Source organism: Dermacentor variabilis, chromosome 6 (assembly GCF_050947875.1).
Source record: "Dermacentor variabilis isolate Ectoservices chromosome 6, ASM5094787v1, whole genome shotgun sequence".
NCBI lineage: Eukaryota > Metazoa > Arthropoda > Arachnida > Ixodida > Ixodidae > Dermacentor > Dermacentor variabilis.
The window spans coordinates 72,332,083-72,346,763 of NC_134573.1; the positions used below are offsets into that span (position 1 = coordinate 72,332,083).

The 14,681-nt window shown below is 47.5% G+C and overlaps 1 protein-coding gene across 1 annotated transcript in view; it reads left to right on the top strand.

Annotated features, from left to right (window-relative positions):
- Nucleotides 1-8,866, top strand: part of LOC142584208 (uncharacterized) — a 45,756-nt gene extending 36,890 nt beyond the window's left edge. Inside the window, exon 6 of the mRNA XM_075694367.1 lies at nucleotides 8,731-8,866. The gene's annotated coding sequence lies outside the window, so the exon portion shown is untranslated. The remainder of the gene's footprint in view (nucleotides 1-8,730) is intronic.
- The last annotated feature ends 5,815 nt before the right edge of the window (nucleotides 8,867-14,681 follow it).

A 14,681-nucleotide genomic window follows, 5' to 3' on the forward strand; every position in this document is an offset into this window, starting at 1 on the left:
TTTCGAGGAATCGCCTCCTCAGTCACTGCCACATACTTTTGCGCCAGCTATCGCCAGTGACCTTACGACGACGCAGCGCGATGAACTTCTTCGCTTGCTCCAAGGCTTCTTTTCCTCTTTTGACTGCCAAGCAACGTCACTCGGCCGCACAACGACTGTTTGGCACACTATCGACACTGGGAGCCATGCACCAATTCGACAGCGTCCCTACCGAGTATCGGCGACTGAAAGACGCGTTATCAATGACTAGGTGGACGATATGCTCAATTGCGGTGTCATCCAGCCTTCTAGTAGTCCCTCGGCGTCACCAGTCGTTCTAGTTAAAAAAAAGACGGCACCATACGATTTTGCGTCGATTATCGAAGGCTTAACAAGATTACCTGAAAGGATGTGTGCTCGTTGCCACGTATTGTCGACGCACTTGACTGTTCGCAAAGAGCGCAGTTTTTTTCCTCCTTAGATCTCCGCTCTGGCTACTGGCAGGTGCCCATGGCTGATGATGACTGTTCTAAAACCGCGTTTGTAACACCAGACGGCTTGTATGAATTCAATGTAATGCCGTTCAGTCTGTGCAATGCGCCCGCCACCTTTGAACGCATGATAGACGGCATTCTACGCGGCCTGAAGTGCCATACTTGTCTCTGCTACCTCGACGACGTTGTCGTCTTTTCCCCTAATTTTCCAACCCATCTTCGACGTTTACATCAAGTTTTGACCTGTCTCCAGAATGCTGGGTTCCAGCTTAACTTAAAGAAGTGCCGATTTGCTGCTCGAAAACTCAATATATTAGGCCACGGTGTCTCCAAAGAAGGCATTTTTCCTGATCGAGCTAAACTTCGCGCCCCCCGCAGGGGCGTCTGCGTCAGCAGGCGTTTGGTGTGTTGCGACACCACGGACCCGAGCACACGAGGGTTGGACCCTCTCGCGTGTAGCCGTGCGCGGCTTAGCCGTGTCTGGGGAAAGGGGGATCCTGGAGGTTGAGCCGATGCTGGGTGTTTGGACCTTTAAGGCCCCCCGGCGGAGGCAACACCCCTCTTCGGCCTCGGCTTCACATAGACGGCACCCCCGGACTGACCCACCCGGGGGAAATCGGTAGTCGCCTCTTCCTGTCCTCCTCTCCAATCTTCGACTTTCTCTCCCACTTTTACATCTTTCCTGTCTTCTCTTCACTTCTTATTACTTCCTTTCTCCCCGGCGGCAAGGGTTAACCTTGTGTATCTGCCCTCCCTTGGGTATAATATATTGGGTTATAGTAGCAATGTACGGCTGGCGCCTGCAGCCTTACGCGTTAAGGCCTGCAGCGTCCCCATGTTGGGCTCCGTGGTGGGTGGCCGCCATTGCTGCCGAACACAAACCAAAATACCATGGGAACGCCCGCTTTTCCCCGCCTACTTGATCGTCACCCTCAGAAGAGGGGACGCACCGAAGAATTCAGCACATGTTTGACCCGCACTAAAGAGAACTACCCGAAATACCATGTTGTACATAGTGAGAATGCTGCAAGACAGGCCAGACTCATTTCACCATTCATAGTTTCAAAATCTTTGACCGAAGCCTTAGGGTCAGGTTACAAGGTGACGAAAATGGCAAGTGGAGATCTTCTTCTTGAGATCCCACAGAAAAATCAATACGAAAAGCTAGACAGACTGGTGACCTTTGGCAACATTCCAGTTTCTGTTACGCCACACCGATCAATGAACAGCTCACGCGGAGTCGTCTCAGAGGCGGACCTTCAGGATTTGACAGAAGCTGAACTGCTGGAAGGACGGAAAGATCAAAATGTGACCGATGTAAAGCGTATTATAATTAGACGGGACAATAAGGAAATCCCCACAAAGCATCTTATCCTAACATTTGCATCCAGCGTACTGCCAGAAACGATTGAAACAGGATACATCAGATTAAACGTTCGACCATATATCCCCAACCCTAGAAGGTGTTTCAAATGTCAGAGGTTCGGCCATGGCTCGCAGAGCTGCCGTGGTCAGACAACTTGCGCAAAGTGTGGAGTGCAGGGCCACCCCTCCGAGAACTGCAGTGGCACACCTCACTGTGTGAACTGCAGTGGCGACCATCCAGCTTACTCACGCTCCTGTCCGAACTGGAAGAAAGAAAAAGATATAATCACCCTTAAAGTCAAAGAAAATATTTCGTTTAAGAAAGCCCGTAAACGGTGCTCACCTTTCCACAGCACACCTTATGCTGATGCGGCGCGTCGGGGGGCTGCGTCGCAGCGGCAATCGCCGAGTGCCCTGCCCGCGTGCAGCGAGCAGGCACCTTTGGCTCCTGCCCCCAGGGTGGAAGTAGGTAAGCCTACTCCATCCAACCAGCAACCAGGCCCGGCTAAACTTGGGTTGCCGGTCCCACAAGAGTTATCTGCGGAAACCTGCGCTGCACGCAGCGATCCCGCAGGACCGATAGCGGCCACGAAGGTAGGCGCAGCTGAGGCTGCCTCGACCTCCCCGGCCCCTCCCAGCGCTGGCAACAGCCGGCGCAGCCAAATCCCACAGGGAGCCCCATCGACCTCAGGGCTGGTGGGCGCAGGGGTCTTGCCTTCCGAGGTGAGACTCTCACGAAAAACTTCTCGCTCGCAAGAGCACGTGTCCGGCGCCTCACAAGAGGCAATGGACACAACACCTATACCTACGGCGCAGCAAGCGCCTAAGGAGCGGCGAGGTTCCCTCGAGCGCTCCAGAAAAAACAAAACCCCGGTTACAGGGCCTCGAAAGAGCTCTGTAACCTAAGGCATCACCTCCCTTTCCGTAGACACAGTACTTATTTAAAATAAATATGGATACACAAATTATCCAATGGAACGTCAGAGGTCTTCTTAGAAACCTGGATGACGTACAAGAACTCATACACAAACACAATCCAAAAGTGCTGTGTTTACAGGAAACACACCTAAAATCAAAACACACAAACTTTCTCCGACAGTATATAACTTTTCGCAAAGATCGCGATGATGCTATCGCATCATCGGGAGGTGTAGCTATAGTTATCCACAAAAGCATTGCGTGTCAACATTTACAGCTCCAAACGCCTCTTGAAGCAGTGGCAGTTCGAGCTGTCCTCCTAAACAAACTCATCACCATTAGCTCGCTTTACGTACCCCCACACTACAAATTAAACAAACATGGATTCCAGTCATTTATAGACGAATTGCCAGAACCTTATGTTGTTCTTGGCGATCTCAATGCGCACAGCTCCCTGTGGGGTGACTGTCGTATAGATGCGTGAGGTCGTCTTGTTGAACAGTTCCTTTTTTCTTCTGGTGCGTGCCTTTTGAATAAGAAGAAAGCCACTTATTACTGTCTTGCAAATAATACCTTTTCTTCAATTGATCTCAGCATAGTTTCCCCGTCTATACTGCCTGAACTGGAGTGGGAAGTTGCGAACAATCCTTACGGAAGCGACCACTTCCCCATACTATTAAGAACACTTAAAGAAAACGAATATCTACCACAGGCTCCTAGGTGGCAGGTCGACACAGCCGACTGGGAGAAATTCCGAACCATAACTAGCATATCATGGGATGACATGTCCTCGTTACAAATTGATGCTGCTGTGGATTACCTTACAGCTTTTATTATAGATGCCGCATCTAAATGCATACGTGAAGTAAGTGGCTCGGCATGCAAACGGCATGTCCCGTGGCGGAACGATGAATGTAGAGTCGCACGTAGGAATCAAAACAAAGCGTGGGGGTTGCTACGCGCTTCGCCCACTGCAGAGAATCTCGTTAACTTTAAGAAAGTTAAGTCTCAAGGCAGGAGAACCCGCCGACAGGCCAGAAGAGAGAGCTGGCAAAAGTTTTTATCGAACGTCAACTCGTTTACAGATGAGGCGAAAGTCTGGAACCGCGTAAATAGAATTAGAGGGAGACAAACATATTCACTCCCTCTGGTAAACACACAGGGTGATACGCTGCAACATCAGGCAGACTCACTTGGGGAGCACTTTGAGAGTGTGTCAAGTTCAAAACATTATTCGAAATCCTTCCTGAAATATAAGCAAATAGAAGAATGTAAGCCACTCAAAAGAAAATGTCCACAGAGTGAATCCTACAACTGCCCATTCAGTATTGCTGAGTTGAAAGCTGCCTTGAGCTCATGCAAGAGCTCTGCACCCGGATCTGACAGAATCATGTATGAAATGCTCAAAAACTTACACGATGACACGCAAGTTACACTACTCACACTTTTCAACACCATCTGGGATGCAGGGTACCTTCCAACCGCAAGGAAGGAAGCTATTGTGGTCCCTGTTTTGAAACAAGGTAAAGATCCTTCCTCAGTGGCAAGTTACCGCCCGATAGCCCTCACAAGTTGCCTTTGTAAGGTATTTGAAAAAATGATTAATCGGCGACTGATCCATTTCCTTGAAATGAGCAAAATGCTTGATCCTTATCAATGCGGCTTTCGAGAAGGGCGGTCCACAACCGATCATCTCGTACGTGTTGAAGCAAATATTCGGGAGGCATTCATACATAAACAGTTCTTCCTATCGATATTTCTCGATATGGAAAAGGCCTATGACACAACGTGGCGTTACGGAATCTTAAGAGACCTGTCAGAAATGGGCATCCACGGTAATATGCTTAACATAATGGAAAGCTATCTGTCAAATCGTACGTTCCGGGTAAAAGTAGGCAATGCACTCTCACGTCCTTTTACGCAAGAAACGGGTGTACCCCAAGGAGGCGTGCTCAGCTGCACGCTCTTCATCGTGAAGATGAACACGCTTCGCGCTTCATTACCTCAGGCCATCTTTTACTCTGTCTACGTGGACGACATTCAGATAGCTTTCAAATCCTGTAACCTCGCAGTGTGCGAGAGACAGGTACAGCATGGCCTGAACAAAGTCTCAATGTGGGCAGACAGGAATGGCTTTAAGATCAATCCTAACAAAAGCACTTGCGTTCTTTTTACAAGAAAGAGAGGAATGATCCCAGACCCTTGCTTAGAACTGGGTGGACAACAAATACCTGTAAACAAAGAACACAAATTTCTAGGTGTCATACTTGACTACAGACTCACTTTCGTCCCCCACATTAAACATCTTAAAGAAAAATGTCTAAAAACGATGAACATAATGAAACTCCTATCCCAGAGTACATGGGGTAGTGACAGGATGTCTTTATTGAAACTCTATAAAAGCCTCATTCGTTCACGCCTAGACTATGGTGCCGTGATTTATCACTCTGCCGCCCCGAGCGCGCTAAAGATGCTAGACCCTGTTCACAATCTGGGTATCCGTTTAGCCACAGGAGCTTTCAGAACGAGTCCCGTACAAAGCTTATATGCAGAATCGAATGAGTGGTCACTTCATATCCAGAGAACATACATCAGCCAAACATATTTTTTGAAAGTTTACTCTAATCCTGAACATCCCTGTTTTAACACCATTAACGACATGACATATGCTACACTGTTTCGTAATCGTCCTTCCGTAAGACAGCCTTTCTCGCTGCGTGTGAGGGAGCTTAGTCATGAAATGCATGTTCCACTTCTCGAACTTCGCCTAATGCATCCAGCCAAGCTGCTACCTCCTTGGGAGTGGCAGTTGATACAATGCGATACATCTTTCATGGAAGTTACAAAAAACGCCCCAGAGATTGCAATCCAAATGCATTTCCGGGAACTCCAGCACAAATACTCCTGTACGGAGTTCTACACAGACGCATCGAAGTCACACGACGGGGTGTCCTATGCAGCCGTCGGTTCATCCTTCTCGGAATCCGACGTACTGCATCCGGAAACTAGTATCTTTACGGCTGAAGCCTACGCAATATTGTCGACCGTGAAGTATATAAGGAAAACAAAACTCAGAAAATCAGTTATTTTTACGGACTCCCTAAGTGTTGTGAAGGCTTTGATATCGTTCTGTAAGCGCAAAAATCCTGTTTTAATTGAACTCTATTCCGTGTTGTGTAAAGCATATGTATCTAACCAGCATGTGATTATATGCTGGGTGCCTGGCCATAGGGGCATCCAGGGTAACGTTCTAGTGGACCAGATGGCCACATCAATTTCATTACATGCAGTTAGTCCTACTGCTTCGGTCCCTGTCAAAGACCTGAAACCTTTCTTAAGAAGGAAACTACGAAACCACTGGCAACGCATGTGGGACGAAGAAATAAATAATAAGCTCCACGTGATAAAGCCACAGTTAGGATTCTGGCCTTCCGTAACAAAATCACGCCGGACAGATGTCCTATTCTGTCGTATAAGAATAGGACACACATTCGGCACACATAACTATTTACTCACCGGAAACGAGCCTCCAACCTGCGGTAGATGCGGGGAGAGGCTCACCGTCCTCCACGTCCTTCTGGAGTGTCGGAAAGCCGAATATGAAAGAAAGAAACATTTTCCCATAGCATACCAGCAGCAGATCCCCCTTCATCCAGTAATGTTACTCGGCCCAGAACCGCTATTTGACACCGTCGCAGTTCTAAGTTATCTGAAAGATGTTGTGTTTCATGTTTTTAGCCCCACATGTTCGTAGCGTCTCCTCTCTTCAGAGGATGGCGCTATGATAATTATTTTTGAATAGCACATGCCTCTAGGCCCTTGTGGTTCAAGGGCTCTGGCGAGGCAGCAGTGCTCCAAGTAATTTTACCATCTTATATATTTTATAATTTGCATCATCCTTCTACGATGGATTTTAATGTTCATAGTACTCGTCATTAATCATCGCCATAATTTTATAGCACATAGATTTTACGCACTTTACAGCGACTATTTTTAGGCCACTTTACAGCCAAGCCACATCTCCATAATACATCGTCAACATCACCACTTGTCATGGCGCTCTTTGGCCACACCTGGCCCTTGCGCCATTAAGCACCACAAATCATCATCATCAAACTTCGCGCCGTATCCGAATTTCCGAAGCCCACTAACTTGAAAGCACAACGCAGCTTCATTGGCCTATGCTCTTATTTTCGACGTTTAGTTCGCAATTTCGCTACTGTGATCGCACCACTAAACCAACTTCTCCAAGGCGACAATCAACTTTCTGCTTGGTCAGAAGCCTCTGATGATGCATTTACGACTCTTCGTCACCTACTCACGTCTCCGCCAATCTTGCGCCATTTTTATCCAAGCGCACCTACAGAACTTCACACTGACGCCAGTGGTGCAGGCCTTGGTGCCGTGCTCGCACAACGCAACAACACTAATGCCGAATACGTAGTTGCTAATGCCAGTCGTGCCCTCACGAAACCTGAGGCCAATTACTCAGTAACAGAAAAAGAGTGCCTGGCTATCCTATGGGCTCTTCAAAAATTTCGTCCATATGTCTACGGTCAACGGTTTGACATGGTGACGGATCATCACGCTCTTTGCTGGTTGTCTTACCTAAAAGACCCGTCGGGCCGCCTCGCTCGTTGGGCCCTCCAAATCCAGGAATATGATATATGTGTCGTCTATCGCTCTGGACGCAAACACTTTGACGCCGATGCCCTTTCGCCCGTACCAGTTACTTCAGAAAGCAGCTGTTCTACCTACAGACATGAGATCTCACCACTTGACATCTTGGACATGGCATCGGAGCAACAAAAAGAGGCGTGGATCGTCATGATATTCACCTTTTTGTCCAATCCTCCGGCAACTTGGGCACATCGAGCGTTACCCCGACAGGCGCAGCATTTCACAATCCGGGACGGACTTTTATACCATCGCAACTACCACAATGACGGCCGCAAATGGCTCTTAGTAGTGCCTCGCCACCTACGACAAGAGTTATGCTCCGCTTTTCTTTCTGACCCGCAGTGTGGTCGCGGCGGAGTGTCAAAAACTTACACACGGCTTCGCCTACGATATTATTGGCGAGGGATGTACATCTTCGTCCACAAATACGTACGCTCCTGCATTGCCTGCCAGCGACGCAAATGTGTCCCGTATCTGTCCACCGCACCTCTCCAACCACTTCGCTGCCCCGCTCAGCCATTTGACCACGTAGGCATTGATATATACGGGCTTCTTCCATCTACTGGCGCTGGCAACTGATGGACTGTTGTCGGCGTAGATCATTTGACACGGTATGCTGAAACCGCCGCCTGCCTGCCGCATCAGCAAAAGACGTCGCCTCGTTCATTCTAAACAACTTGGTTCTCCGCCATGGCGCACCTCAGTAACTGTTAAGCGATCGGGGCTTAAGTTAGGCGGGCGGATGAGATGAAGAAGTTTGCAGGGACAACATGGCCGCAATTAATACATGAGCGGTGTAGTTGGAGAAGTATGGGAGAGGCCTTTGCCCTGCAGTGGGCGTAACCAGGCTGATGATGATGATGATGGCGCACAATGCACAAAAAGGGAATAAGTCAAAATGTGCTCTGTAATTTTATTGTTAATTTGTTTCATATCAGCTGTGCTACATAATTTTTTTATTTTTTAGTGCATTGTTCAATCGCACTAATGCACTTCTCTGTTTATGTATGTTACACCCACTCCTGTAATAGCCCGTCATGGGCTGACAGTATCAATAAATAAACAATAAAAAATAATGGTGCCAATGCGCTTGGGCGTAACCTGTGGTCACCGAGTTAACTTCCCTGTAACTTTTTTCTTTCACTCGTAGCAGTTGTTAGCGGTTAGTTCTTTTAATATTGCCCTGTTAAGGTGTCAAACATGTCAGGTTGTTGATGTATCACTTCACTCGCTATCATTGGGTATCTATGCAAATTGAGTACTAAGTGAACCCTTCTTATTTTACTTTTTACAGGAAGGAAAGACTTCTTTACCATCCGGCTGACAACTACAAGTAATTGATTTCACTTTGAGCATTTTGATTGGTGGTGTCCATGGAACTCTTTAATAAATCTTGGAAAAAAAGCAGTCTAAAACACTAGAGCTCTTTTCACGGACGCACTCGCCGTATATTACGTTCCATTGGAGAAGCGCAAGTATGCGACAAACCTCCGTTGTGACTACAGAGTTGAGGAGGGAGTTTAGCGTACAATCTCTATTTCTCAAGTAAGGCCCCCGACAACCATACGTTCTCGCGGCCTCAACTCATCGATTAGAATGTTTTTTGATGGTTTCGCCTCTAAATCTCTGACATAAACGCTGACAAAAGAGACACTGAGTCACGCTTTGACAAATATACTGAAATCAACTTTGATTCGTCATTATGTGAAGTAGGGACGACAATGTCAGCCTTGAAATGGCTTACTATGCCAAAATAGGAGGAAATCCGACGCGCAGCAACAACGTATCTCCACCTGCAGGCCACAGTTTTCCGTCTGCTAGGTTATCAAATAATTTAACCGTAGGCTTGGCTCTAGCTGAAAGAACGGTAGTGAAACAGACTGCTAATAATTTTTTAATTGATTCCAAACTTGTAAAATCAAAGGTTTTGCCATGAAGCCTCTACACGTATAAGAGCATTATAAGTTGATACAACCTCGCCTCCTGTCTCATGCTTGTACCGAGCCAATTATCAGCGAATGAATTTAATCTTCCCTGCATGAAGAACACTACCAACCTTAGTGTGAGCCTGTCTGAGGTAATTTCACTCTAGCACATGCCTTTTCTGCAACCCGACATTTTTAAAGGCCATTCAACGAAAGCCCGGTTATAACGATTAGAAGGCCTTAAACATTCGCGTATTCACATTTTCTGAAGCAGCACTAGTCATTGCTATCAGCCTATTTATGTCCACTTCAACATTAATGAATTTTCGACGATCTTCAATCGTTATGATTTAACTATAGTTATATATCTTCCGCGACACGTAATTTCAAGCCGCCCTGGACAATGTATCTGATCTATTATTACCCATTCTTCTACGGTAATAGACAACTGCTTTATTCCGCTACACCTTACGGCAACTGTTGCACTCCACATCGACATGCCACATTGACACAGTGGCTACGTCATCCTGCTGTTCAGCCCAACGCTACACGTTTGATTCTTGATCGTATATATCGAATTTCGACGGTGAGACATGCAGAAACGCTCGTGTGGATTGATTTATATGCGCGTGAAACAACCTAACTTCACCATAATAATTACAAAGGCCTCCGATGCAGAACTCCTCATTACCCACAATGCAGTTTAGGTACAACAATCACCACAAGTACTTATAATTTATTTCCTTCAGAAATCTACGCTGGACTCCTAGCTCTGTAATCACGTGGGCACCTTTGTGTTTCATAAATCCCGCCCACCGTTTCTTTTTCTATTCTCTATGTGGAAGTCTGCAGCTGGTTGCTTCTTTTTTCTTTCACCCTTTGCGTTTTGACCGTATAAAATATTACTCCCTTAATACCTTACTTTCATGCTCTTCTTTTCAAGGCAATTTGGAAGCAGCTATCGGGCAAAGCAGCTCGCTTAAAGAGAGTATGTTGAGAGGATGTGTGTGGCGGTAGACAAAAAGCAACACTCTTCAAGCTGCTAAGTTAATGTAGCTTGATTTACATAGCGGTAGAATCGGGCTACCTTGAAGAATGCCTAATAGTGGGGTTGGGGGGATAGAAATAACACAATGCGCATTTCGCCATGCAGTGTCAAAACAATGTAGTAGGCGCAAATTTTCCCAGGATGTTGAGAACACTTGCGCAATAAGGGTCGTTGAACTGGCTGATGCACTGTTGTCGCACTGAGCCTAGTGCATCTATTAACATTTGCAGCGCAACGTGGGTGCCAGGTAAGTGCTGAATAAGATTGCATCAATCAATATTAGATGAAAATAAAATTAGATCTTCAAAAACTACTATCTGATTATGAGATCCGCCGTAATGAGGGACTCCGGAATTGTGACCCATCTAGAGTTCTGCAATGCAATGCGAAGGTCAAGAAATAAAAAGTTGGTTTGAGTTCACAGCGTTTAGTAGCGAAGTGCGAGTCCACTGCAGGACAGAGTACCGATTCCATCCTATCTTAGCGAGTTTTTCTGATTTCAATCACCACCTAGTCTTCTGCCGTCATAAACTGCTTTTCCTTCCCTTGCAAATGATTTTCTTGCTTTGCTATATAATCGGCGAACTTCTCCACGTATTACATGGTGTGCCAAACTTTTTTCATTTAATGTAAACAGGATTATCGGCTAGTGTCGTTTCCCACCAATTTACACAACTATTTTCCTGTCTCTTCACATTACGCCGATAATTTTTAGTTCAAATGCTGGTTGCATGCTCCTACTTTCTCCAGCTAATTTGTTGTACGCTTACTGCAATTGTTGATCTAATACGCTAGTGACGTTAAAATACAATGAGTGTACACGTACATGGCATATTGTCGATAACGATTGAGTGAAGTCAGCATATTCTAGGTCGACGGAAAATTAAGGGGTAAAAACGTAAGTTTATATATTTCAAGGAGGTGATCATTTAGCAATTGCACTTTGTAATGAACAAATGCCTCCAAAGTAAAAATTATTAATTATTAAGAGTAGAAGCATAAGAGCAACTAAAAATCACCTATACGAATTGAAGCTTTCGAGCAGATGTCGGTTAATTTACCCATTTCCCATTTACCCATTTTTTACCCAATTTACCCATTTCTTGGCCGCGTTCCCCGGGTAAAACAAACTGGTGCGCGCATGTAGATTTCCGCATTCATGCTACCCAATGTGATAAATCTAATATGGGCTTGTATTGAGTGTATTGCGTATTGCAGTATCACGTATTGCAAATGTACTGGCGGCTACTAGCGTGCTCCCCCATCATCATCATCATCAGCCTGGTTACGCCCACTGCAGGGCAAAGGCCTCTCCCATACTTCTCCAACAACCCCGGTCATGTACTAATTGTGGCCATGCCATGCCTACAAACTTCTTAATCTCATCCGCCCACCTAACTTTCTGCCGCCCCCTGCTACGCTTCCCTTCCCTTGGGATCCAGTCCGTAACCCTTAATGACCATCGGTTATCTTCCCTCCTCATTACATGTCCTGCCCATGCCCATTTCTTTTTCTTGATTTCAACTAAGATGTCATTAACTCGCGTTTGTTCCCTCACCCAATCTGCTTTTTTCTTATCTTTTAACGTTACACCTATCATTCTTCTTTCCATAGCTCGTTGCGTCATCCTCAATTTGAGTAGAACCCTTTTCGTTAGCCTCCAGGTTTCTGCCCCGTACGGGAGTACTGGTAAGACACAGCTATTATATACTTTTCTCTTGAGGGATAATGGCAACCTGCTGTTCATGATCTGAGAATGCCTGCCAAAGGCACCCCAGCCTTTCTTATTCTTCTGATTATTTCCGTCTCATGATCCGGATCCACCGTCACTACCTGCCCTAAGTAGTTGTATTCCCTTACGACTTCCAGTGCCTCGCTGCCTATTGTAAATTGCGGTTCTCTTCCGAGACTGTTAAGCATTACTTTAGTTACTTTAGTGCCTCCCCCATACTGTGCAAATAACAATTATATTCAACCCGCGGAGATCATCTCAAAAAAGAAAAAAAACTTAGTGCCCTTCCACTCCGTGAAGACGGATGACCGGCGAAGTTGTGTATGTGGGCCCCTTAATGGCGAACTGCACCACCACCGCGGGTAGACCGGGCACTGCACTATCTTCGGGATCGGCCCTCGTTAGAGGGTGGCTTAACCCCTGCTTCACCTCCGCCGCGGGTCGGGCTCGTTTGCAGTATCTTGGGGATCGGCCCTGGTATGAGGAGTGCTCAACGCCTGCTTCACCTCCGCCGCGGGTCGGCCTGGCATTCCACTATCTTCGGGATGGGCCCTCGTATGGGGAGTGCTCAACGCCTGCTTCAGCGCCGCCACGCATAGGCTCGGCATTTCTCTATCTTCGGGATCAGCACACCTACGGGGAGTGCTTAACTCCTGCTTCACCTCTGCCGCGGGGCGGCCCGGCATTCCACTATCTCCGGTATCGGTCCACGTATGCGGTGTTCTCAACGCCTTCTTCACCTCTGCTGCGGGTAGGCTCGGGATTGCTCTATTTTTGGGATCGGCCCACGTATAGAGAGAGCCCAACGCCTGCTTCACCTCAGCCGAGGGTTGGCCCGGTATTGCACCATCTTCGGGATCGGCGCACGTATGGGGAGTGCTCAACGCCTGCTTCACCGCCGCCACGCGTAGGCTCGGCATTTCTCTATCTTCGGGATCAGCACACCTACGGGGTGTTCTTAACTCCTGCTTCACCTCTGCCGCGGGGCGGCCCGGCATTCCACTATCTCCGGTATCGGTCCACGTATGCGGTGCTCTCAACGCCTTCTTCACCTCTGCTGCGGGTAGGCTCGGGATTGCTCTATTTTTGGGATCGGCCCACGTATAGGGAGAGCCCAACGCCTGCTTCACCTCAGCCGAGGGTCGGCCCGGTATTGCACCATCTTCGGGATCGGCGCACGTATGGGGAGTGCTCAACGCCTGCTTCACCGCCGCCACGCGTAGGCTCGGCATTTCTCTATCTTGGGGATCAGCACACCCACGGGGTGTGCTTAACTCCTGCTTCACCTCTGCCGCGGGGCGGCCCGGCATTCCACTATCTCCGGTATCGGTTCACGTATGCGGTGTTCTCAACGCCTTCTTCACCTCTGCTGCGGGTAGGCTCGGGATTGCTCTATTTTTGGGATCGGCCCACGTATAGGGAGAGCCCAACGCCTGCTTCACCTCAGCCGAGGGTCGGCCCGGTATTGCACCATCTTCGGGATCGGCGCACGTATGGGGAGTGATCAACACCTGCTTCACTTCCGACGCGGGTTGGGCCGGTATTGCACTACATTCAGGATCGGCCCATGTAGGGTGTGCTTAACGTGTGCATAACCTCCGCTGTGGGTCGGGCCAGTATTGCGCTATCTTCGGGATCGGTCCACGTATGGGGTGTTTTTTGCTTACCACGCCAACGACACGAAAATTTCTTTGGACGGTAGTGGTATACAGCTTCGCTGTAATAGCTAGTTAGCATAGGCATAATGTGTACCGTCCGCTGGTTGGCCCGCACCCCGTTGTGGGCGCATCTCTTTGTACCGCTGACTTCATGGTGAAACTCCCTTTGTGGGTTTTTGCCTCCGTACTGAAATCATCACCATCAACCTGAACCCGCGATCACACTTCTTGAGCGATCTTCCGTTGAGAGCTTGTGCAAAGGTATGGAAACCATGTTCCACATCAACACACGCGATCATCTCCGCTTGTTCATGGCACGATGAGTACGACCCGCTTCTTGGCGAATGATCTGTTTTGGGTACATGCTATGTTATAGAAAACGCCATAATAATGAACACGAGGGATCGCTTCGGTGCGGAGCACCCGTTGAGGTAGCCTAGTGAAGATGAATTTATATTTAATATTCTTCAAGTCGACGCTAAACTCTTACAGGTCGAGGTAAGTCCTTACCTCAAATGGTGCTAAATGAGCGAATGTCACGTGCACACTGCAAGCTGATTCATTTTCATTTCGTTTCATTTATTTACTCTCAACGCCATACAGGCATTACAGAGAGGAGTGGCAATAGAAAAAGAAGAAAAAATAGCTAATGAGGCTGCCCAAGGTCACAGATAGCCGACTTGAACACATCATGGTCTGTGATAGTGACGATGGATGCGCGAAGGCGATTCCAGTCTTGATTTGTTTTCGGGATGAAGGCTTCGAGGTATACGTTGCTTTTACACTGAGGCACCCCAACCTTCATTCGATGATCAATACGGAATGATAAATGGCTCGGTGGCGAAAAAAGTGTAATTTTTATCTCATTATTAGTGCAGTATA